The sequence below is a fragment of the Phyllostomus discolor genome, chromosome 5, assembly GCF_004126475.2.
Source record: "Phyllostomus discolor isolate MPI-MPIP mPhyDis1 chromosome 5, mPhyDis1.pri.v3, whole genome shotgun sequence".
In the NCBI taxonomy this organism is placed as follows: domain Eukaryota; kingdom Metazoa; phylum Chordata; class Mammalia; order Chiroptera; family Phyllostomidae; genus Phyllostomus; species Phyllostomus discolor.
The window spans coordinates 170395685-170417773 of record NC_040907.2 but is presented as its reverse complement, the minus strand read 5'-3'; the positions used below and the strand labels follow the sequence as shown (position 1 = coordinate 170417773).

Genomic DNA, 22089 nt, shown 5'->3' with positions numbered 1-22089 from the left:
AACAGCACCCAGAGCCATTCGTGTACCATGGCTCATGGGTGCCACCTAGAACCTGTTCAAATAAAATTGCCAGCTCCAACCTGGAATGCCTCGGAAGCAGTGCAGGAGCTGGGAAATGGGAGAGAGATCTTTACCATCACCATCACCATCTCTATCATCATCATCATCATCACCTCCATCACCACCACCATCTCCATCACCATCACCATTTCCATCTCCATCACCACCACCATCTCCATCACCATCACCATTTCCATCTCCATCACCACCACCATCTCCATCACCATCACCATCTCTATCATCATCTTCATCTCCATCACCACCACCATCTCCACCACCATCTCCATCACCACCACCATCTCTATCACCACCACCATCTCCATCACCATCACCATCACCAGGTCCATCACCATCACCAAGGATGGCTCCTGGCCCCCCTGTGGGGAGGGCCTGTGTCTGTGCTGGGCCTCGGAAGAGCTGGTGGAGACTGGAGGGCCAAGCAGCAATTAGCCTTGCTCTGTGTGGCAGCGGCAGGCAAGTTGGCATCCATCGTGTTTGCGGCTGAGCGCAGCCTGCCCCGCTTCAGTGCTGTGTGTGACCGAGTGCCGCCCTCCCCTGGGCCACTGCCCTGGTCTTGGCACCCCGTCTTCTGCCTGGATGCGGCACAGGCTCACCACCCGCCCCCTCAGCATCACTGTTGCTCCCCATGCGCCATCCTCCCGGCACTCAGAGTTCTTTCTAAACACAGTGGGGTGGACCAGGTCTTTGCCTGCGACAATCCTCAGGAGCTCCTGGGTCACAGCCAAGTTCCACAGCTCGCCAGGCTTGCTTGCCCCGACGGGTCCGACTCAGTGCAGCTCCCCCGAATCATTTCCCACCGTCCACTCGGTCAAAACTCTCTCCATTCCTCAGAGGCATCGTGCTCCCTCTTCCTGGGCCTTTTCCCCTGCAGGTTCCTCCTCTTAGAACATTCTTCTTGTGTCTTTGTTTGTGGAACAACTTTACCCAGCATTCCGCTGTCAGCACACTCTGCAGTGTTTTGGTTTACTCTGGACCGCTTTCTGCTCTAAACTGAGCAACGTGGGGGCAGGGGTCACATCTGTCCTGGTGGCTGCTGTGAATAAATGTCCAGCACAGGCCTGGGCAGCCACTCAGCTGAGCTGATTTTAACCAGTGGGTAAAAGTTATAGGGGACAGAACTTTCTAGAACTTTCCAGAGATGCTACACACTGCCTTGGAAAGTAGTGAGACTTCTGTCATTGGGAATATATTAGCGGAGGTTGGACAGTCCCTGGCAGGTCTGTGCCTTTAGTGGGGATGAAATGGGATGACTAGTTAAAATGTGAATATTCTAGAATTCCCCTCATGTGCCAGTCTGGAGGCTGAAGGAGGAGGAGTGCCTGCCAGCGCAGGTGGGGTTGAGGGGGACGAGGTGCCGAGTGAGGGCGGAGTTGGCCCAGGGTGGGCTGCCAGGAAGGAGGTTGGCATCAGGACGAGAAATACTTTTTAAAAAAATCCTCACCCAGTGACATTTTTTCATTGCTTTTACAGGGAGAGGAAGGGAGAGAGAGAAACGTCGATGGGAGAGAGAAGCATCAGTTGGCTGCCTCCCACGGCACCCGGACCAGGGGTCGGGGATCAAACCCACAACCTAGGTACGGGCCCTGACTGGGAATTGAACCCACAGCCTTTCTGTTATGGGATGAAGCTCCAACCATCTGAGCCACACTGGCCAAGGCTGGATGAGCAAGACTTTGGATGGGGGCTCAGCCCCCCCTGGATGTGCCTGATGACCCCACTTTTTGATGTGACCGGTGCTTGCTCAGGGCCCTGCGTGTGCGCTCAGCGGCCCTGACCTCGGCCCTGTGAGGACAATGAGGCTCCAGCTGGCCCCCAAGTTGTCCTCCGTGCTGGTGGTGCAGTGGAGATGAGGAGGCTGTCAGAGTCCAGAACCTTCCCTCTTAGCTCAGACACGCCACCCCTCCCTGCCGTGGGGACTGCCACTGTTGCTTTGTCTTCAGGCTTTAACTGCTCAGCGGGGACCGCCTGTCCTTCAGGCCTCTGGCTCCACTCGACTGTGCTGGTTCACGAAACTTCCCTGTGCCGTCCTGGCCCTGCACCTTTGGGTGCAGGAACTCATTCTCTCTCATGAGCACCCATGACTGATCGCATGAACTTGACGAGTGTCTCTGCTTGGGACTTCCCCAGAGACGGCTGCAGTCCGCTGGCCTCCGAAGCGCCCTGCTTGGGGCCAGCCCCCAGGCCACGCCTCTGCTTCCCGAAGGGGTGGGAGGGTGGAGTAGGGTTTGGGGGCTGAGCCTCCCCAGGCCCAAAGAGAAACTCCCCCCGTAGATCCAAGAAGGACAAGAAGGGTCTCCCCCAAACCCTGCTCAGGAGACTCTTAGGACGAGAAGTGATGAGTGTTAACACTAAGCACTTAGTATCAGGCATCTCGCCTAACTCCCCAATCACCCTGTGAGGTAGTCAGTGCCTCATGTCTTCCTGTGTGATCCCCATTTCACAGATGGCAAACTTGAGGCCGAAGATGTAAGGCCCTCAGGGTGCCACACCTGAGTGTCAGAGCCAGGGCTCAAACCCAGGTCCCTTCGATTCCAAGACTGCCGCGCTTCACCCCCGTGGTCAGCTGTCTTCCAGCAGGATGCTGTGAGCCACCAGGTGGACCCTGCCAGGAGCCACCGCGACAAACCTCAGGGCCGAGCACACATCCCCAAACAGCCCCCGTCCCCCTCCGTTGTGCAACGTGCTGGAGGCAGCCGCTCGGAAAATTGAAAAGAGATGGAGGCCCCGGGTGAGGTAAGCGTCTTGGTATCAGTCAGTGGTTTTATGGGGCGAGGGAGGCTGGGCGGCGGCCGAGAGGCCTTTTGTCAGCGATGTCTGCGCAGAGAGACGGGAACCGGCCCCGGGCGGAGAGGACGCTGAGAAGAGTGGGCTGCAGCCTGGTCATCCTCCCGCGTGGGAAACCGCTCAGTGGCACAGCCCCTCCAGCGCCCTCTTCGGGGCGGGGCCGGGCGGGGGAGCTTCGGTGGGGCTCCCGGCCCGGCAGCCTCCCCTGGGAGCCCCAGGCCGAGCCAGGAAAGGGGGAATTTGCCTGAGAACCCAGAGCTCCCCTTTGCCGGGGATTTGGCTGCCCATGCTTTATTTTTAGTAGGAGCACAAGCTCATGGAGCAGACAAAATGAGCTTTGGTCAAAGGGAAGGGCGAGCAGTGGAGGGGGCTTTGGGAGGCCTGTCGGGGGCAGGCGGAGACGGAGAGCCGGCTGCAGGCCCCGTGCACAGAGGGCCACCTGCTCCAAAGCTCGGGGCCCGGCTGCCTCTGGGCCCCCCAGCCCTGGAGCCCCGGAGCCCAGAATCCCAGAATCCCAGAATCCCAGCTGGCCATGCCTATCCCACCCGCCCCCACCCCAGCTTCTGTGTTTCGTTTATTTTTACTTTTTAGTTAGACCAGTTTTATTTTTTTAAATTACAGTGACGTACAATGTTATATTAGTTTCAGGAGCACGCCCCAGTGATTAGACATTATATAATGAAGTGATCGTCCTGATGAATCTCGTGCCCACCCGACTCCACGCGTAGTTACCGGGATATTAGTGACTGTATTCCCCGCGCTGTGCACCACACCCCCGGACTGTTCTGGAACTGCCGGTGTGTGCTCCTCCATCCCTCCGCCTTTCTCACCGGGCCCCCCAGCCCCCCTTCCCTCCCTCTGGCACCCGTCAGAATGTTCTCTGTATCTGTGCCTGTTTCTGCTTTTCCACTTATTCTGTTTTTCAGATTCAATTGTTGATAGATATGTATTCATTGCCACTTTATTGGTTATATTTTTGATGCTTCTTCTTCTTCTTCAAGAAGACCCTTTACCGTGTCACGCAATGCTGGTTTGGTGGTGACGACCTCCATCAGCTGCCCGGGAAGCCCCGCCCCAGCCTGCGAGGCGGGCTGGCGTGCGCGGGCAAACGGTGCCGTCCTATTGCCCTGGAACAAAAACCGAAGTGAAGGATGGGGCTGCGGGGAGAAAGAAGGCACGCTCCGCTACCCAGCAGCTGCTGGCGCGCGCTGATTTATAATTTCATTCAATCCTCTTTGTGTTCCTTGGAGACGCACACGCAAGGAAACAGGAGTCTGAAGCGCCGGGCCCCTGCCCTGGACTGAAGCCCCGGCACATGTGTTATTTCGTTTTTCTGCCCCGACAGCCTCCCGTGGCCGGGAAGCCAAGCCCAGGGCGGGGAGGGTGAGCTGTTCTCCCAGGTGCCCGGAGCCACGCCGGGCAGAGCTGCACCCCACCCGCTGCTGCCCCCAAAACCCACGCCGGCGAGCCTCTGTCCTGCCTGGTTGTCCCCAAGGCCATTGGGACAGAGCCCCCCCCGTTAGGAAAGTGAAGCCCCCTGGGACTGTGACCCAGGGAAGGAGAATGAGCAGATCCAATGACCCAGGGACAGTCATAGGGATCAGAGGGGACAGGCAGCTCCTGGGGTGCAGGACCGGCTCCTGGGGTGCAGGACTGGCTCCTAGACTCTGGTGGAAGGAGGGAGAAGCATGCTCATGGCTGCAGGCGCTCTCACCTGCTGAATATGTCTCTCTCACCTGCTGGATACATCTGTCTCACCTGCAGCCTCTCTCACCTGCTGGGCACGACTCTCTCACCTGCAGGCTCTCTCACCTGCTGGGCGCTCGGGCTGGAGGCCCGCCTGCCTCTGCGCAGAGTCGAGGCTGGCCCTGGCAGCAGGTTCTGACGCAGGTTGGAGGAAGCACGCTGGGCACAGAGCGGCAGGGCCCCGGAGGCCGAAGCTGAGGCGCATCTGGGTGCTGGTGTGCCTCCACGGCCCATGCTGTTTGCTGTCCTGGAGGCCGGCAAAGGGCCGTGCAGGGGATGGGTTTCTCTTGGCTCGGGAGGGAGTCGGGTTAGACACGAGGATGGCACTGTCATCCCCTGTGCAGGTGGCTGACTTCTAGGAAGCTGCTGTGCTGGGTCTCTAACCTAAACACCGTGGACCCCGCAGAGGGAGCAATGCGGACATCCGAGCAAGGCTCCGACCTCAGCCACAGCGGCAAGAAGCTGTGCGATCTCGGGCAAGCCGGATGACCTCTCTGGGCTTCGGCCACCAAGCCTGTGTCCTGAAGTGCACAAAACACAAGCTGCTGCGCCTTCCAGAGTTACCAGGTGACTGATCACCCCAGCTCAGCGTTCGGCACGGAGCACACGGGGTGTGGTGGCCACTGGTGCTACGGCCACGGATGCAAGGGAGGACCCTGTGATAAGTCGTAGGTGAGGAAGGGAAGCCCTGGTAGGGGGGGACCTGGACAAAGCCTTCCGCCTGTGTGAACGGGGGCGGGGGTGGGGCTCGGCTATGTCATTATGGTCCTTTTTATGGCTCTTCCCAGTGACTCCAGTGTCACATTCAGGGACTTGTGAGACTTGAGTCAGCAGGTCGTGGAAAGGTGTCACTTCTCCACGTGCCGGAGAGAGAAGGACGGGGGTGAAGCAGTGGGGGTGGGGGGGAAATGTGGTCCCAGGTAGACCAGTTGGCTAGGTGCTCAGAGAGCCCTAAGAACTGCAGCCTTTGGCTGGGTGTGTGCCTCTCCCCCCGGCCGAGCGGGGTCCTCCTGTTCCCCACCCTGGGAGACGAGGAAGCCCTCTGTGACGCAGAACCCACTGGAGAGATTTCAAGCCATCGACACCAACAGGGGAGCCACGGATGGACAAATAAGGGTGATTCTGAAGAAACAGGCCCGGTTTCTCCTTGAGGGCAGCGCCAGCCCTACCCCCACTCTGCCTGACTCCGGATCGCTTTCCCAGGCCCGAGGGTCTTGGGAATTTGCAGCTTTGGGGCCGGTCCCCGTTTCAACACAGCGTATCTGCGGCTCCTGGTGGCGGCAGACATCCTGGAGCAAGGGTCAAAATCGCCTCAGGGTCAGGGGGAGGGGCACAGGCCCCAGAGGACGTCCCATTTAGTTGCTTTCCCTCTGGAAGAGGAGAAGACAAAATATGTTTCAAAATAACAGTTTCAAAACAAAGCAAAGCAGAACAACAGTCTCAGCCTAGGTTATTTCCTGCTTTGTCACCAATGGCCATGACTATGGACAGAGATAGAATGCTGTCGATTTTTCTCCAGTATTTTTTTAGGGCCCTTAAGGAAATGTGGAATTCTACCACAGTTTCCACGGCTTGGATTATGCAAAAATATCTCCCCGTGGCCCTAAGGATAACCTCTTTAAATCAACTCTCGCCTCTCCGCTCCTCATGGCTGGCGGGCCCCCCACTGCCCACAGAGAAAGTCAAGGCTCCGCAGACAGGATTCAGCCTCTTCCCTGGGCTCCTCCTTCCCCCTTCTCATCATCTTCCAGGGATGGAGGTGCCACGCTCACCCGTCTGTCCGCCTGGCACAATCCGCCCATTCTTCAAGGCCAGCCCCCACTCTGCCCGGCTGCTGGGGGGACCAGCCGCTCGCCCCTCTCTGGAGGGCAACGGGGCAGCACTTCTCCTAGAGCCTTTAGAATGTACTTCCCCTCCGACCGAACAAGCCTGCTCCTCGGGATGGTGCTGAAGGACAGGAGTGGGACACGCCCCGTAACCGGAAGGTCTGAAGTTTGCATCCCAGCCCCACCACTGACTAGCTGGTGGCTTTGCAAATGAGTGCACCTTTCCAGGCCTCAGTTTCTCGTCTGTAAAATGGGATAATAACGGGCACCGTCCGCCTAGAGGGCGGCAGCGAGACGCTGTGTGCTCCCAGAGGGCTGCCGCTGCAATTAGGTGATGGTGCACGCTGGCCGGAGCGAGGTGCCGGGGAAGATGGGGCTGCCGATGCCCACGTGCCCAGGACATGAACTTGGAAAATGAGTCACAGGTGCCCCTTGGGGCAAGGCTGTGGGGACTGGGGGTGTCTGAGAGCAGAGAGGAAAAGGCGGGGACTGGCCAGGAGACTGGACAGCTGAGCAGCCCCCCTGGGGGTAGGCATGTGGGGTGGGGGCAGGGGACAGCCTGGGGCATGATGGCAAGCTGCGGGGGGCGGGGGCTGGACGTAGGAGGCTGTGGCCCTGAATCTGAGGGAGGGGGAGGGCAAGCACAGCCCCTTGGATCACCTTGGAGAATGCCCTTGCCAGCACCCCCGAGCCTGGGTGCCCCTTCCCATGGGCGGGTGTCACAGGAAGAGTCTTAGGTTGATTCAGGCCACAGGAGGCGAGGACCTCACCTGGGGTGGGGGGCAGGGAGTGGGGAGAAATCTCAGACCCCAGACGTGGAGGAGGGATGAGGGCTTCACCTGGCCTGGGGAAGGGCTCAGGGCCCCCTGGGCGGTGGGCGGTGGCAGAGGCATCCCCGGGGGTCACCCAGGGGCCAGCAGAAGGGTCTCTCTGCTTCCCCGGGGCCAGAGAGGCCTCTGGGAGAGGAGGAAGCGCGAGAGGAACTGGAGTGACATCTGAAGCCATGGCTGTGAGTGACAGTCCTGGCGGGATCTGCTCCCGGGAGCACCTCGTGGCTGCTGTGAGTGTGGGCTCCTCGGGGCGGGCCACCCCGTGGTGCCACCCCGGCCACCCCGCCACGGGCTGGCGGCCCCGTGAACACATCGTTGGAGCCACCCCCGTGCCCCTGTCACTCACAGCGCCATCCTGCTCAGCCGAGGACCGAGGGCCCGGAAACCCCAGCTGCCTTTTCCCGTGGACCTTTAACGAGCTCTGGGCTCGGTGTATTTTTGGAAACAGTAATGAAGGTTTTCAGGAAACGGGGGCAGGGGGAATAGACCGCTCCTGCCCCAGGTTTGCGGTTGGCTTGTTTTTATTTTTAAAATAATTATGCTGTGGAATTCCATCATTTCTAACTCTGGAAGTGACTAGGTTCTAATGGACGGGGAGTCTGTGGCCTGGAGCCCCGTGTGGACCCTTGGGGGAGGTTTGGGGCCGTGAGCTGTTGGGGTCCCTATTCAGGGGAGGGGAAATGAGGAAGAGGCCAGTGGGTTAGAAGCAAAATCTCTCTCCACGGGGGCTGGTCCGATGTCCTGTGCTGGTTTCGCAGACGGGGAAACTGAGGCCCTGGGGCTGCCTGCTCTTCTCGAGTCCTGGCCGTAGGGCCGGCATGAAAGGGCGCTGTGGCTCAGTTTTTATGCAAACCCATTGCCTGGCTCCCAAAGAACTTGATGCTGCAGCCTCCACTGTCTGCCCGAGCCTGTTCCCACGCTGCCCCGGGGCACCCTGGCTGGAGCCGCCCCGCACTCCCTGCAGCTCCAGGAACACACGGAACCCTCACGTGTTCCAGCTGTTTGCACGGGCCGTGCCCTCCCCGTGGCCCGCCTCTCCCCAGGATTCACCTGGAGAGTGTGACTCATCACTAAGACTCAGGTTAAAAATCAGCTCGCAGGGCAGCCCTGCCTGAATGCACCGGGGCGGGTGGGGGGTCTGGCCCTCTGCCCCCACCACATGGAGTCAGCTTTGTTTTCACTGTGCCTCCCAAGCCGCACCTGACTCAAAATGAAGCCCACAGATTTTCCCCAAGCGAACCAGGGCGTGGTGTCCTGTGTAGACAGCACCCAATCCTCCTTAGCAGGGTGGGGTCTCTGGAAGGCTGACAGGCTCTCTCAGGGCCCCCCCCCCCGCCCCGGCCCCCCAGGGCCTGCCCCACAGGACGCTGCTCCTGACAGCTCGGGCTGTGGTCAGGTCGCTGCAAAGCCTGCCCAGCCCCAGCCGGTTTGCAGAGGGCCGGGCTTCCCCGCCCCGGGCGCTGACACGGGGGTGGGTGGGAGCTTCCCCAGCCCCGACTGTCTTCTGCCACTGGCTGGGACCAGGAGCAGGGGCACCTGTTCCCCTCTGATGACAGGACAGATCGGCTTCCAGCTCACGGTGGAGCAGCTGTGAGGGTAGCCGGGCGAGCGGGCTGCCGACAGCAAGGCTGTGAAGGACGTGCGAGCGTTGTGCGAATCCGTTTGCATACACGCGGCTAGAATGTTTCCCCTCGGGAGAAGGCGATGTCACCAGTCTGACAGGCGCTCGGCAGCTGCGGTAGGAAGGGGGAAAACAGGAAGGCGCCAGGGCTGCAGAAGCAGCACGCCGTCTGCGGAAAGGCTGTGAGGACAGCCTGACAGGGTAGCAGGAGCCGGGTCTGAGCTGCACGGCGACGAACGCTCCAGAGAAGACCGGCCTCTGGGGGGCCGGGCGGTGGCTCTGAAAACGCGGCCCAGCGGGGGCCGCAAGCGGGCAGGGGACACCTTCCTAGCTCCTGGGACAGCGACCTTCTATGCTTCATTGCAAATGGGTGTGTATGCACGTGTGAGGTGCATGAGTGTTCCAGACAAGGTCCCGTGTGATCCGAATGCCTGGGAGACTTTGTATGAGCCTGGATCTTGTATCAGTCAGCTACCGCCACAACAATGCTGCATAACAAACAGCTCCAGAATCCAGGCGCTTCACATGACAATGACCTGCTGTCCCTCTCGTGGGTCTTCGGGTCAGCTGCAACTCAGCTGGGCAGCCTTGGACTTTCAGCTCCGGGCTCTGGGCTTCCGGCTGCTGTTTGGGATCCTGTGGGCCCACATGTGACGAATCCCACTTGGCCCACCCAGCAGCCACCAGGGCATGTGGTCTGTGCCGTGTGTCTGGATCCGGGGCCTGGTGGAAGGGGCGGCCATTCCTGGGTCACCAGAGTGAGAGAGCAGGTCCCCCTGCGCTTGCACATTGCCGGCTCTGTGCCTGCTGGGTCTGATAACGACCCCGTCTGGCCAAAGCAAGTCTCATGGCCAAGACCAAAGTCAAGGGCCAGGGCAGTATAAAGGCCATTATGTAGTGGGGAACTGGACAAAAGATCCCTCATGTGTGAGGCTTTGAGTGACATGAGTGTCCCACGGGTGTGAGCACACGTCATCATGGGCCTTGGTGTGTGGGACCACGCTCTGTGTGTGTTCACGTGTTTTGCCCAACGGCCCACACACTCCCGGATGAGTGTCGTAAAATCATTTTAGTGAGGTGACTGATGGGGTCACGTAAGGGAAATGTGAGAGTCACAGGACAGTGGGCCCTGCTCGAATTTTGGTGCCAAGTCATACAACTGCCCCTGGGGCGGAAGTCGTGAGCGGCCGGAGCGGCCCTGCGTGCCCGCCCTCTCCAGGGTGTGTGATTTTCCCGCTCCGTCCAGCTCCTAAGCCGGGAGTGGGCACGGCCAGGGAGACCCAACTTTCCAACTGCTTTGCGCGAGCCCAGCAACCTGTTGTGGGGGGCCACCGAGGAGGGGCTGTGGAATGGAACGGGCTTCGGGGGTGCCTCCTTGCAAACCGAGCTGAGAGCATCCCCCCGGGGAAAGAGGAAAGCGGTCCCAGCGGGCGGGTCCCCGTGGGGTGGGGGCCTGAGGTTTCGTGTTGACCTGAGACGTTCCAGGGGGGTCAGAGGCGCCAGCGGACAGCGGGCACGGAGCGCTCTCCAGCAACTCGGTCCGCTTTTCCTCGTCAGCTCGCAGGCCACGGAGCCAACCTTCCCCAGTTAGTTACACTTGCCTTTTATTTTTCATGAGATGAATTTTTAATTTTTATGACAGTATTGGGAAAATGTCAAAGCATCTCCACACGGCCGGCTGCAAACGTGTGGAGCGTTGGGTCCGCGAGGGCTTGCAGACGGGTCGATACAGCCTCCAGAACGGAGCGGAAGGCCCGTTCCTCCCTCCCTCAAAGGTGGTCGGTGGCAGCTCACGGCTGCCGCCCTGGGGTGGGGTCCTGGGGAGGTGCTTCCCCGGTGCACCGGGTGCCAGGCCCCTGCGGGGCTCTGGGGTGGGACACACAACAGGATGGGCAGGCAGGCAGCCAGACAGAAAGCGATGGGCTTCATCACTGGGCCGGGAAGGAGCCCCCCGGAGCTGAGATGGAGGGGAACGGCAGAGGCCTCTTCCCACTTGCTCGAGCCAGGGGTGAGGGGTGGGGGAAGTGGCTGGCCTGCCCCCGCCCCTGCCGGCGGGCACCTGCAGTTTTGCAGTGACAGGGATGCCGCCTTCAGCTCTCTGGTTTCTGGGACAGGGACGGAGTTCACCCGGCCTGACCCAGAACGGTGGCTCATCGTGGGTTTGCTCTCTTGTCCATCTCTGAGGCTGGGGACCTGTCCTGGTAGTGGGACATGAAAGGGGCCTGCTTTCACGTCCCACTGCCTGGATCAACCCCCACTTGCCGCCTTGTCTCCCGGGCACGCAGTGGGACATGACAGCAGGACTCTGCTGTCGGGGCAGGTCCCCAGCTTCAGAACCAAGAGACCAAACCTATGATGAGCCACCATTCTGGGTCAGGCCACCCACGTGGATCATCCAGGTGATGGCAGCATTTGAGGTAGAGGGTGGCAGGTGTGCGGGTCTCCAGTGACACAGGGGGACCCCGAAACCAAGTGTGCCTGTAGGACGAGAAAGAAGGGAACTCGTACCTGACCCCAGGAGTGCGGGCTGGGAGAGAAAAGCAAGGATTGCTGTTTCCTCGAGCAGGTCACCTGTTCAAGCCCCTTGTTGCCAGGGTGGAGACCTGAGTACCGATCTGGAGCTCTCCCGCAGAAAGAGGCAGAGACAGGGCCGGAACACAGCCCTCCCCCATGGGCACAGCCCTCCCCCCCAAATCACTCAAGCTCCCCTAAAAAGGGAGCCTGGGGGGCGGGCGGATCAGCTGTGTTCCTGGTCGATGAGCTAAATTATTGAAGAGGTGTCCACCCTCCCCCAAGCTCACGTAGGAATTAACACAATTCCAATCAAAGGCTCCCTACAATGTTTTAAAATCAATATTCTTTGAAGCCCCACGTGAAAAATAGGAGTAGGCAAGCATTTCAAAGAGTATTCTTGAAGTTCAGAGCAATGAAGAGGTGGAGAGGGAGGGGGTGTGAGTGAGGCTGGGGTCCCCTGGGGCGTATTATCCAGCAAAGTCCCTGGAACCTCAGAGCTGGCTCCCGAAGGAGAAGAGACACCAGTGGTGGGACGGCCAGGGAAAAGGGCCCAAGGGTGACCCGCATCAGTGGTCGCATCCACTTTCCAAAGCGAGCTCTGGAGCAGGAGCCTTGTTAGATTGCGCTGGGAGACAGGATGGTCATTTGGAACCAGAGATGGGTTTGGAGCCACAGAACACCACACACCCCCAAACCTCAGGCAGATCCAAGCATCAAGTACAAAAACCTAAATGTTAGATAAACTGGCAGAACAGAAAAGGGAACGTTGATCAGATCCGCGAGTGAGCTGCCAATCCCAAAGCAGCAGAGACAGCCCCAGTGACGAAGGTCCGCTGAGTGGAGCAGGGACGGTCTGCCAGTGTCTAAGTAATGGCAGTAACAAAAAATGAAAGGTGAACACACGGGGAGAATGTGAACCCCAAAATGAAAATGGCATGGTTTTCAAAATTCGACGGACAAAGAATTAGTGTACTGTAATGAAGTAATACCTAGGGGCTCCGTCAGATTTATAAAGATGATAAGACTCCTAAAGATGTCCCCACCGAGAGGACGAAAACCCTTGATGGGAGGGTACCTTGCCAATGGCTGAAGAGAGGCGGCCGGGACCACCGCTGTGGGCTCACTTCGGGAGGGTTTCGGTGAGCAGGGCGGGCTGACCCGGAGGCGGGGACGAGGCGGGCGTGCCCCGGATGCCCGCAGCTGCACTGCGGTGCTGCGTGTCCGGGAGGCAAGGTGGCGAGTGAAGCGAGGACCATGACGACTTCTGTGATCTGGGCATTCACTCCAGTGCCCGGAACTCTGTGCTAAGGGGACAGTCACCTGCAAGCAACAGCCACACACACACACACACACACACACACACGTTCATTCTCACTTATAAAAGTGTGTTCCACAGGAAAGCAAAACACAGAGAAACGGAAATGACTGACATGTCCAAAAAGCCAAGAAAAGAGCTGGGTTCTGCTGGAGCATATGTGCTTAGGGGGTGGGGAGGAGCAGAATACCAGACCCCAGAATGTGCCACTTGGATGTGAGGGCTATTTTCAGCTGAAGGCAGTTGAGACCAAGCAGACTCAGGAAGAAACACGGTTACCTCTCCCTCCGCTGCCTGCAAAGATGCGGAGAGAGGGCCCGGCCCTGCGGGAGAGCTACTACCAGAGACGACTTTGTATCCAGATGGCCCGTCTGTACCTCAGGGCAGACACCCAGTCACCAGACCTCTGCTCTGCTCACCTTCCTCCTGTGAACCACCTTGCTGCTCTCGGAGGCCTCGGGACCCTGCCCCACGCCTTAGCTCAGGACTGTGTGTAAGCCTCAGGCAACTTGCCCTTATATCTTTGGAGCTCCTGTACGTAGGAAATTAAATTTGCCCTCCCCCCACCATTAACCTGTTGTACGTGAATTTAATTATTAGACCAGCTAAAGAACCTAGGGGGGAAGAAGGGAAAATGTTTCCGCCTCTACCTACTCAATGGAGCGTATTCAGCCATTCAATCTATATTGGGACATGTAGGAAAATGTTAAGATGAAAAACACCACCTCATGTGTGGAAAGATTGTAAGTCTTCGGCTATAAATGCAAAATTAACTTGTGGGCAGGAAGGGACCAAAATGTAAGCTAGAAAAATTAAAATAGCCGCCGTGTTAGAGCCCATGGGTTTGAAGGTAATGCTCTAAATAATTTTGGCAGAAAATTTTGGAATTTACAGCTTTTCTTCCTACCCTGTCCCTCCCTCCCTCCCTCCCTCCCTCACCCCATCCCTCCCTCCTTCCCTCCCATCCTCCCTCCCGCTCCCTCTCTCCCTCCCCCCGCAAGCCAGGTGGACCACATACCAGACCCGAGACAGCAGAGCTCAAACCCCAGCCTTCAGTGATGGCTGACTAGAGTCCGTGGGGTGCCAGGTGCACTGCCCCACCAGCCGGACTAGAACTGGGTGGGCCGAGGGACGCTGTGGGGAGGTGGAGACCTCCATTTGCCTGCCCAACACACAGGTTGTTAGATATAGATCCAAAGAACGCAGCATTAGAAATACAGGCCACATAGGGAGAAGACTCCTGCTCGCTAGGTATGCCAGGTGCACTGCCAGATGAGCCTGAAACACTGTTTGCGGGGTGTGTGGAAAACATCTCCCCTCCTGGTGGAAATGAGTCACCTCGGCAGCGACACCTCAGATCTCAATGTGGGTTTCCACAGAGTGGACCCACAGGAGAGCCCGTCTTCCCCGGAACCCTCCCATCTGTTTATTCCTTCTGGGAGTTGCCCAGGTGGGGGTGGGGGTGGGGGTGGGGCCCCAGGTGTGTAACTGCAGCTGGGAGGTCCTGCTCTGCAGGCCCCTCCCCCTGCACTCCCGGACCCGCCACTGTCACCCTCCTGCTGCCCGTGGCCTGCTGTGCTCTGCTATTCTCAGATCCGGGCTGATCCCTGCTGCCCACCCCGCTGCTCCTTTGCCTCATCATTCACCCCTTCTCGACACCAGCTCTTGGAGAGACAGTCCTCCGGCAGCGCTGCTGGGTCCTAGCGGGTCAGTTCCTTCCTCTCCAGCACTGCCCTCTCCTCCCAGTGTCCGAGGCCCCGGGGGGTGGCGGGCAGGTGGGGAGGGGAGGAACGGGTCAAGAGTGGTCAGGTCAGAACACTCCATATCCTCCCTCTGAACCACTGGGCAACTCAGTCCGACCAACTGGTCGACCCCTTCGCTTTTGGTGGTTTTCTTTTAAGGAAACATTGTTCTTCCCCTGGTCAGATCCCTTTTAGGGACCTGTCCCTTAAGTTCATCACAGAGGAGCTCAGAGGTGCCCCTGCAGTTGTGGATGGGGTTCAAGTGCTCAGCCCTGAGCTGCAGAGCCCTGCGTAGGTCACCAGGTGCTCCGGAGCAGCCTGTGGGAGCTGGAGGCCTGCTGTGCCCGGGGCACATGGGGGGCCCTGGCTGCACAGCGGCCTCTGTCTCAGAGCAGCCCGATGGGGCCCCACCTGTAGGCAGGTGGGGAGCCCCACAGAGGGGCCTGGGCCCCCGTGGCCTGTCTGTGCAGGGGAGGGGGCCACACCTGTATGGAGAAATGCATGGAACCTTGGATTGTGTCCAGCTGGAAGCCAGCTCTGCCCTTGACCTGATGTAGGACACTTATTTCATGAAGTGAAGGGGGAGCAGAATTGGTTACTTCAAAGTGTCTCTTTCTGGCATGAGGGTTAAGTGGGGCTGATGATTTTTAAGAGACAGCAGACACAGGAGGAGCTCTGGGACCCGAGTGGAAGCTACCCTTTTATACGAGAAATGGATATTTATGAGGGAAATCTCTATTTGTAGGGGTGTCTCCCTCTCTGTGTATCAAAAGAGTGGCTAAATCTGGAAATTCATCAGTGAGAAGGCCAGGACCTGAATGCTCGTGACAACCATACTGTTTCCTGTGTGTTTCCTGGTAACCCGCCCAGAATTGCTGCCCCCCCCCCCCCCCCCCCCAACATCTTCCTTTGTCTTCAGCTGGAGACATTGGCATTTAAGGTGGTGGTTGGGCCATCTTGGTGAGTTGCTCAGTTTGCCTGGGTCTCACCCATGGACACGGGAGGTATGCATGTTATTAAAATTCTGTCCCCCTCCCCCCGTTAATCTGTCTCTCTTATTCCAGGGGCATCTCAGCCAGGAACACAGATGGGCAGAGCAAAAGTGGTTTCCTCTCCCCCATGGAGGTTGTTATCTAAGTAGGGTTTCTGACACAATGGGAAGAGTCACAACGAGGGGTGCACCATTCATTACTGCTTCTTAATTACTCCAATCCACCTGATTGTGTCTGTTCATGGGGGTGAGGGGGGAGGCCCAGGAAGGGGTAACAAGGTATCCAAGCAGAGCCCGGGGACCCCTGTGTGTCTCGGTGACAGGAACAGGCCTCGGGGGCCACACAGGCTCGACAGTTGACAAGCGGGACCTGAAACCCGTTCCGGGTCAGAGTGTGGAGGCAGCCGCGGGGCTGGTCCCAGGGGCGGCGGTGACGGCTGGGTCCCACGCGGTGTGCACGACCTGTGCCAGTCACCGCAGTGGCGGACGCATTTCTGACAGCCCGAACCTGGCTGATAAACTCATCTCACGTGGAGGGGGAGGCCCCTGCACATCCCTTCAGAAACGTGAACTTGAATTTATTCAAATGGAATGGAAAAGCGTGTGGAGGGGAATGGAAAGCTAATTTAAAAGAGTGCTCAAAGCTATTGACACGTTATCAGATTCCTTCTAGTTTTCATGCTTGGCCCAGGGAAGAAAAACAACAAACCTTTAAAATGTAAGCAGGCCCCTCCCATCCCCCTGCTTTTATTTTATGAAAAACAGTTTTTGATGTCTGGTGCTGAATCCTGGGGAGCTGGAACCAGTCAGTCTTGTAAACATGAAAATGCGGTTTTGGAAACATAAATCATCCGACACACAGGCCGGAAGTGGTGCTGGAGATAACTGTAGTCAAAAATTATTTGGGGGTGGCATTGGGGGCGGGGGTGAGCTGAAGCAGGCCGGGACTAGGAGGCCTTCAGATCGCACGCCCACTGCCTTCTTTGCGTACTTGGGTCTTCTCGCCTACAAAGCGGGCACAGCCACGCCCTCGGTGTTCTTGTGAGAATTCGGTGGACCAAAGGCCAGAGCCTGTTTTGCAAACGGCAGCGCTACGCAGTTGGTCATTTTAGAGGCCCCTTGTCACCACGCCCCACAGAGAGGCAGCCTGGACCCAGCCCCAGGGACCTCCCGTGGACATGCTGGATTCCACGGAGCTGATCTGAGCAGCCCGAGCCTGACCTCCCCACGCCTGGCCTGTCTGTCTGCCCACAAAATCCACTGTGTCAAAATCTCCACCATTAGTGAGTCATTCCTTTGTCGCACTCTCCTCCCTTAGTCCCTTCGGGCGCAGGAAAGATCGGGGGGGGCTTTGCAGTGAAGGCCCTGAGTCTGAATCCTGCCTGCAGCAGGCTTCCTGGCCGCGTGGACTTCTCGGGGTCACTCCTGGGCGCCCGGTGTTTTGGCCGTGATGGGTGAAGGGTGACTGCAGGGAAGGACTCAGGCACAGAGGAATGCCCAGCGAGTGCTCCTTCCTTCCAGGGGTCCAGTCCCCTGGGAGGGGCGCATCAGGGGGGCCAGGGCTGCTTGGAGGTGGGGAAGGGCTTCTGGAGGTCCTCGGGGAAGCGACGAGGGGATGGAAACGGGGTTCCGGGGGTACAGCCGCCACCCCTGTCTCCTCCTCCTCCTCCTCATTCTGATGCGAAGAGCGGCAGTGGCACTGATGGGAACAGAGCCCCCTCTCGCTTCGGGCACTTCCTCATTCCCCAAAGCACCTCAAGGTCAACTGTTTCCAGATTGAAATTCGGATACCGGCTGGCAGACGCCGTCAGAATCCCAATTCTCCCGCCCTGCTCGGCGCGGACCTCCGTCGGGAACCCGGGGCCGCGGGAAGATTCCGGGCGTCTCCGGGCCCTGCTGCCCAGTGCGCGGAGCCCCACGTGCTCATGTCTGCAGAGAAGGAGGAAGGAGAAGGGGCCGCGGGACCCGTTAGGATGTCATAGGTAATCAAAACCGGCCCAACGGCATTTTCTCCTGGAACAAGGAAGGTTGCTGGGCTGTTACGTTACCCTCCCCCCCTTCCTCCACTCCAGCCCCCGTGCAGGCGGGCTTCCTTGGCACACGGCGCTCCTGCCCCAGCAGGCTTCTGGTCTGCAGGGTCACCGTGGAGACACTGTCCGCACTCCTCCTCCAGGAGGGCTGTCTTCGCTTGCCGAGCACTCGCCGGCGGAAGTGCCATCCGTCTGCCTGAAAACGTCTTTCGCAGCGTGCCCGGAGGTGGCTTCTGGAAGGTCACAGGGTGGCAGGGCTGCTCTCCGAATGGAAGGTGGGATCCTGGGAAGACAAGGGGGCGCCTCTCTCCCATGCCCACTGGCTCTGCTGCCGGGGCCTCCCAGCGGCCAGGGGCGGGGTCTGGAGACCCAGGAAAGGCGGGTCAGAAAGCCGTGGAGGCTGTGCAGGGGACACTGGGAAGGACACTGGTGACGTCCCGTCTAATAGCTAGGAGGGGAACCAGGGGGTTCGGAATAGGCCTTCCCACGGCGGGGCCCTTGGGCATGTGGATTATTTGGGGGTGAAGCTGTTGAGACCCCGTGGGCTCAGGAGAACCTGCTGTCCCCCCGTCAACTCCCTAGAAGAGTCTAAATCGGGGGCCTTGCCCGCGGTAAGAGTTGTTACCGGAAATATCTTTTTATGACCCATCTCCGGGGCAGGACAAACATCGAATGGCTGAACATCTGCTCTTCTCATTGTCCCGTGGCTCCTCCGCCTGCCCCCACCGAAACCCCAGGGCCCCCCTGCCCCCTCACGCAGGGGCAGAAGCCTCATTTTCCCTGTCCCCGAACCTCTACCGCAGGCGGCTCCCACGCAGCCGCACGTAATTAGAGGCGGTTGTTTTCCCTCGTTAACCCGTCTCCTGTGGGTCTCAGTAGCAGGCCAGCCGGAGGAACCTAGAAAGGTGGGGGAAAGTCTCCTCCTCCCCCGCAGGTGACCAGACCGCGGCACCAGCGAAGATCCGGGGAGCTCCGCCCCCCACAAGCAGCGGGGAGCACAGGCAGCCGCTGTCCCCCCTCCCCCCCAGCGTGTGCGGCCCTCAGGACGGGGCCACGAGGACCAGGGGACAGAAACTCAGAGCACCAAGGCCCCGGAGAAAGTCTCTCCCCATCTGAAAAATCTTTGCAGTTCGTGTGAAAACCCTGATGCCGGGCAATCCACGCTGACGGGAGGAGCGAGCGCAGGACCCAGGAGACCGCGGAATCCAGAAAAGACGCCGTGCGGGGACACAGAGGACGCACCTGCACCTGCTTAGGCCCGGGAGGTCCCTCGAGGTGAGGCTGAGGCTGCTGGGTGACCTTCTGGAGGCCTCCCTCCAGGTCACCGAGTGTCTCTGGGCACTGGGGTTCCAGGTGCATCCCCAGTCTGACTCGGACTCATGTTAGTGCCGGCTCCCGCACATTCCCGACGAGCCACGTGACCCGTGCCATCAGTTTCTGAGTGTCGGCTTAGAAATGGGGATTGCGGGCGAGCCGCCCAGCTGTTGCGAGAGCCGTTGGTGTAAGAAACATCCAGACTTGTAGGCAGATGTTGTAAGAGTGTATGTGCGCCTCCACTGAGGACGATTGCTGGGCTCTGTGAGCCGCAGGGAGAGGCAGGAAGCTGAGGCCAAGGTGAAAGGGTCAGAGGTGAGGCTCCGCCAGGCTGAGCCCCTGCGAGGTGGGGCTCCCGGACGTGAGCCTGTCAGGCGGGGGGACCAGGGGCGACAGATCTGTGCACCCTGTGGGGAAGGATGGGCCTGTCATGCTGTCTCCCTCCTAGCTGCCTCCCCCCTCCCCCTGGGAATCCTCTAGAAAATCAAATCCCAGGAGGAGAGAAGAAAAGGGAGTGAGGGAAGCGGGTGCTGCCGGAGCTGGGTGACCACGCGGATGGGAGCGCTCCGCCTTCCAAGGCACCGCTGGTCTGCGGCCGCCCTTCCGGGCAGCGGGCTGGCCCCGCAGCGGGTGCGGCTGGGGTGGCGGTGTTGGCACAGGCTTTGCCACGGGCAGTCTCACTCTGTCGCTCTGGGAGAAGACACCCGGCCGCCGTCAGGGTGTGAGTGTGTGCGGGTGTGTATGTCTGTGTTGAGTGTGTGAGCATGTGTGTGTGTGTCCTTACGTGTGAGTGTGCCCGAGCGGTGTGACAGTGGGTGTGGGCATGTGTGAAGACTCCCCCAGCAGAGATCCTGCCCTCTCCCGTGCCAAGGCTCCCTGCAGACTGCGTTCTGGTCTAGCTGCTCGATGCCCTCGGTGGTGCGCCCCGCCCTGCTCTCCACCTCGCTCCCCACGGCCTGGGCCTGCATTCTGGGTCTCACCGCCGTAGTGCACTGGGGGGCTGGCCAGCTGCTTTCCGCAGGCTCTTCTCCACCTGGAAGTCCCACTCCCGGCCTCTATGCAGCTGTTGAGATTCACCCCCACCCATCAATGCCACCTCCTTCAGGAAGCCTTCCCTGATTATCTCTTTCCTGGCCACGCGGCCTCTTCCAGCGTGGGGACGGGCACCCCCGGGAGGCAGAGTCGTGGGGCCGCTCAGAGGGAACTGTCGACCAGAGCCCAGCTGCCCTCTGCACGTGGGGCCCCCTGTGGGTCTGGCCTCTGCCCCGGCCCGCAGATGCACCCTGGGGCTGGGCCTTCCTTGTACCCATGGAGCCCAGAGGCTCATCGTGCTGGAGCTGCAGGTCTCCGTTCGAGGTCATTTAGGGGAAGGCTTTGGTGTCAGGTGCCAGGTGTCAGGTGGGACTGGGACCTGGTAACGCCCCTGCCTAGAGCCCTCACTGGTTCCGATCCGGGAAGAGCCGCCAGCTACCCACGGCATGAACACTTTGTTGTTGGTTCTTGATTCAATACAAAATACGGTTTGTCGAGTTTGTGGAATCCTGGTTGGGTCTAGTGTCTGTAACATGTACAACGTCTCAGTCCAATCAATTATTCATCCACGATCAACATAACCGCACGCCCAGCAGTTTGGTTAAATCCAGTCCCCCCGCTGCGTCCCCCCCACCCCCGCCCCCACCCTGGCCCGGATCCGGGGACGCCCAGCAGGAGGTGCCTGCAGAGCCCGCCGCCACCCACCCTGGAGCACGTGGGGGTGACTGCAGTGTCTCCACATTTCCCGTTTCCCTTCGCAGATGATTTAATGCTCCAGGGGAAGATGCTCTGAAAAGAACCCCCTTCCCCCCAGCCCGTCAGCAGGTTAGTTTAGCTTAGTAATTAGCAATCACAACAGGAGCTGGGGTAATTATCCCCAAAAGTCAAAAGGAAAACACAGATGTTGTTAAAGCTGCACAGTGGAGATTTTGCCTTTCCATTGTAATAATTTAGCACGTGAGATGAATTAGATGCTGCCTTTTCCTGGGACCTCGTTTCCGAGGCAGGTTAAGGAAGGCCCTGCTGGTTTTGAAATGAACCGTCTTGCATTGAGGGGGGTGGGGGCAAGCGGGGGGTACCCACACACACGCATGACAACTTGCTTCAAAATCGAGCAAGAACCAGGAGAGGCTGGTGCGAATACATTAAGGAGCCTTCCCTCCTGGGATCTGAGTGGAAGGCGTCTCATAATTGCAAACTCGCGGGACGTTCTCCGCGGTGCTGGGACGGAGAGCCGTGGGCGTGTGCTGGCGGTGGGGCGGGGTCGGGACGCTAGGCGCAGAGGTTAAGCGTGATGACGTGGGTCTGGAGAGAAGAATCGGCACCTCGGTCAGCTCCGAAAAGGCCTGGGGGCTGCCATCTCCGTGTTCCAGACCCTTCCCTTGCTGGCCTCTCCCCTGCCCCCCCCCCCCCCCCGCCATGATTTCTCCGTAACTGCAGGACGGCATCTATCAGAAAGGCCCTCAGCAGACCAAACACGTCCACCTTGTGTTTGGGCGGGAGCGAAAGGTCCCTGGGGATGGAGAAAAGGCCGTGGCCGAGGGAGGCCCAGGGAAGATTGGGGTTCCCTCCTTCCGCGCTGGGTCCCACCTGGGGGCTCCGTCTTGCTCTGCCTTGCAGCACCCTCTGGAAACACACCTACACCTTGGCCTTGGGGGGGGGCGGGGGCTTCGGTGGAGCTGCGAATTTGTTACAGACTCACTTGGTTTTTGTGGGGAGACCCTCTCCCCTTTCGGGGCCTCAGTTACCTCGCCTATAGAAGGGAAGCTGGTTTGGACTGATTTCCGTTACATTCTGCAGGGGTTTAGCTCCAAGAGACGCTGAAAAACCAAAGGGAAACGAGAGGGTGTGGTGGACACCACCTTTCTTCTAGGGCAGCGGTCCCCACGCCGGCGGGTTCTGGCCCCCAGGGGACGCTGGGCAGTGCCTGGGACAACTTGTGCTGGTCATAAGTGTGTGTGGGGGGATGTGACTGGCACCTCGTGGGCAGAGGCCAGACATCTGCTCCACATCCGTGAGGCCCAGGATGGCCCCACGGCAAAGAATGAGCCGAAGGAAAAGCTGCTGTAGGTTCCAGAATCTGTCTGAATGCATATTTAAGTCCACGGGCAGCCCTCTCCTGAAGAGATCCTTCTCACCTCTAAGTCAGAATTCCCTGCATGCACCTGCAGGCAGAAATCCCTTCGGTTTCCCCACCTGCCATGGGATTACTGATCTTCCCGGAGCACTCTGGGAAATGCCGAGCTAGGCGTTAACTAAGCTG

At 59.3% G+C, this 22089-nt stretch overlaps 1 long non-coding RNA gene across 1 annotated transcript; it reads left to right on the top strand.

The window, feature by feature from the left end:
- Positions 1-1174: 1174 nt before the first annotated feature.
- LOC118500932 lies at positions 1175-6193 on the top strand. Its single transcript, XR_004903516.1, has 2 exons — positions 1175-2814; positions 6131-6193. It is a non-coding gene; the product is annotated as an uncharacterized LOC118500932 (long non-coding RNA).
- The last annotated feature ends 15896 nt before the right edge of the window (positions 6194-22089 follow it).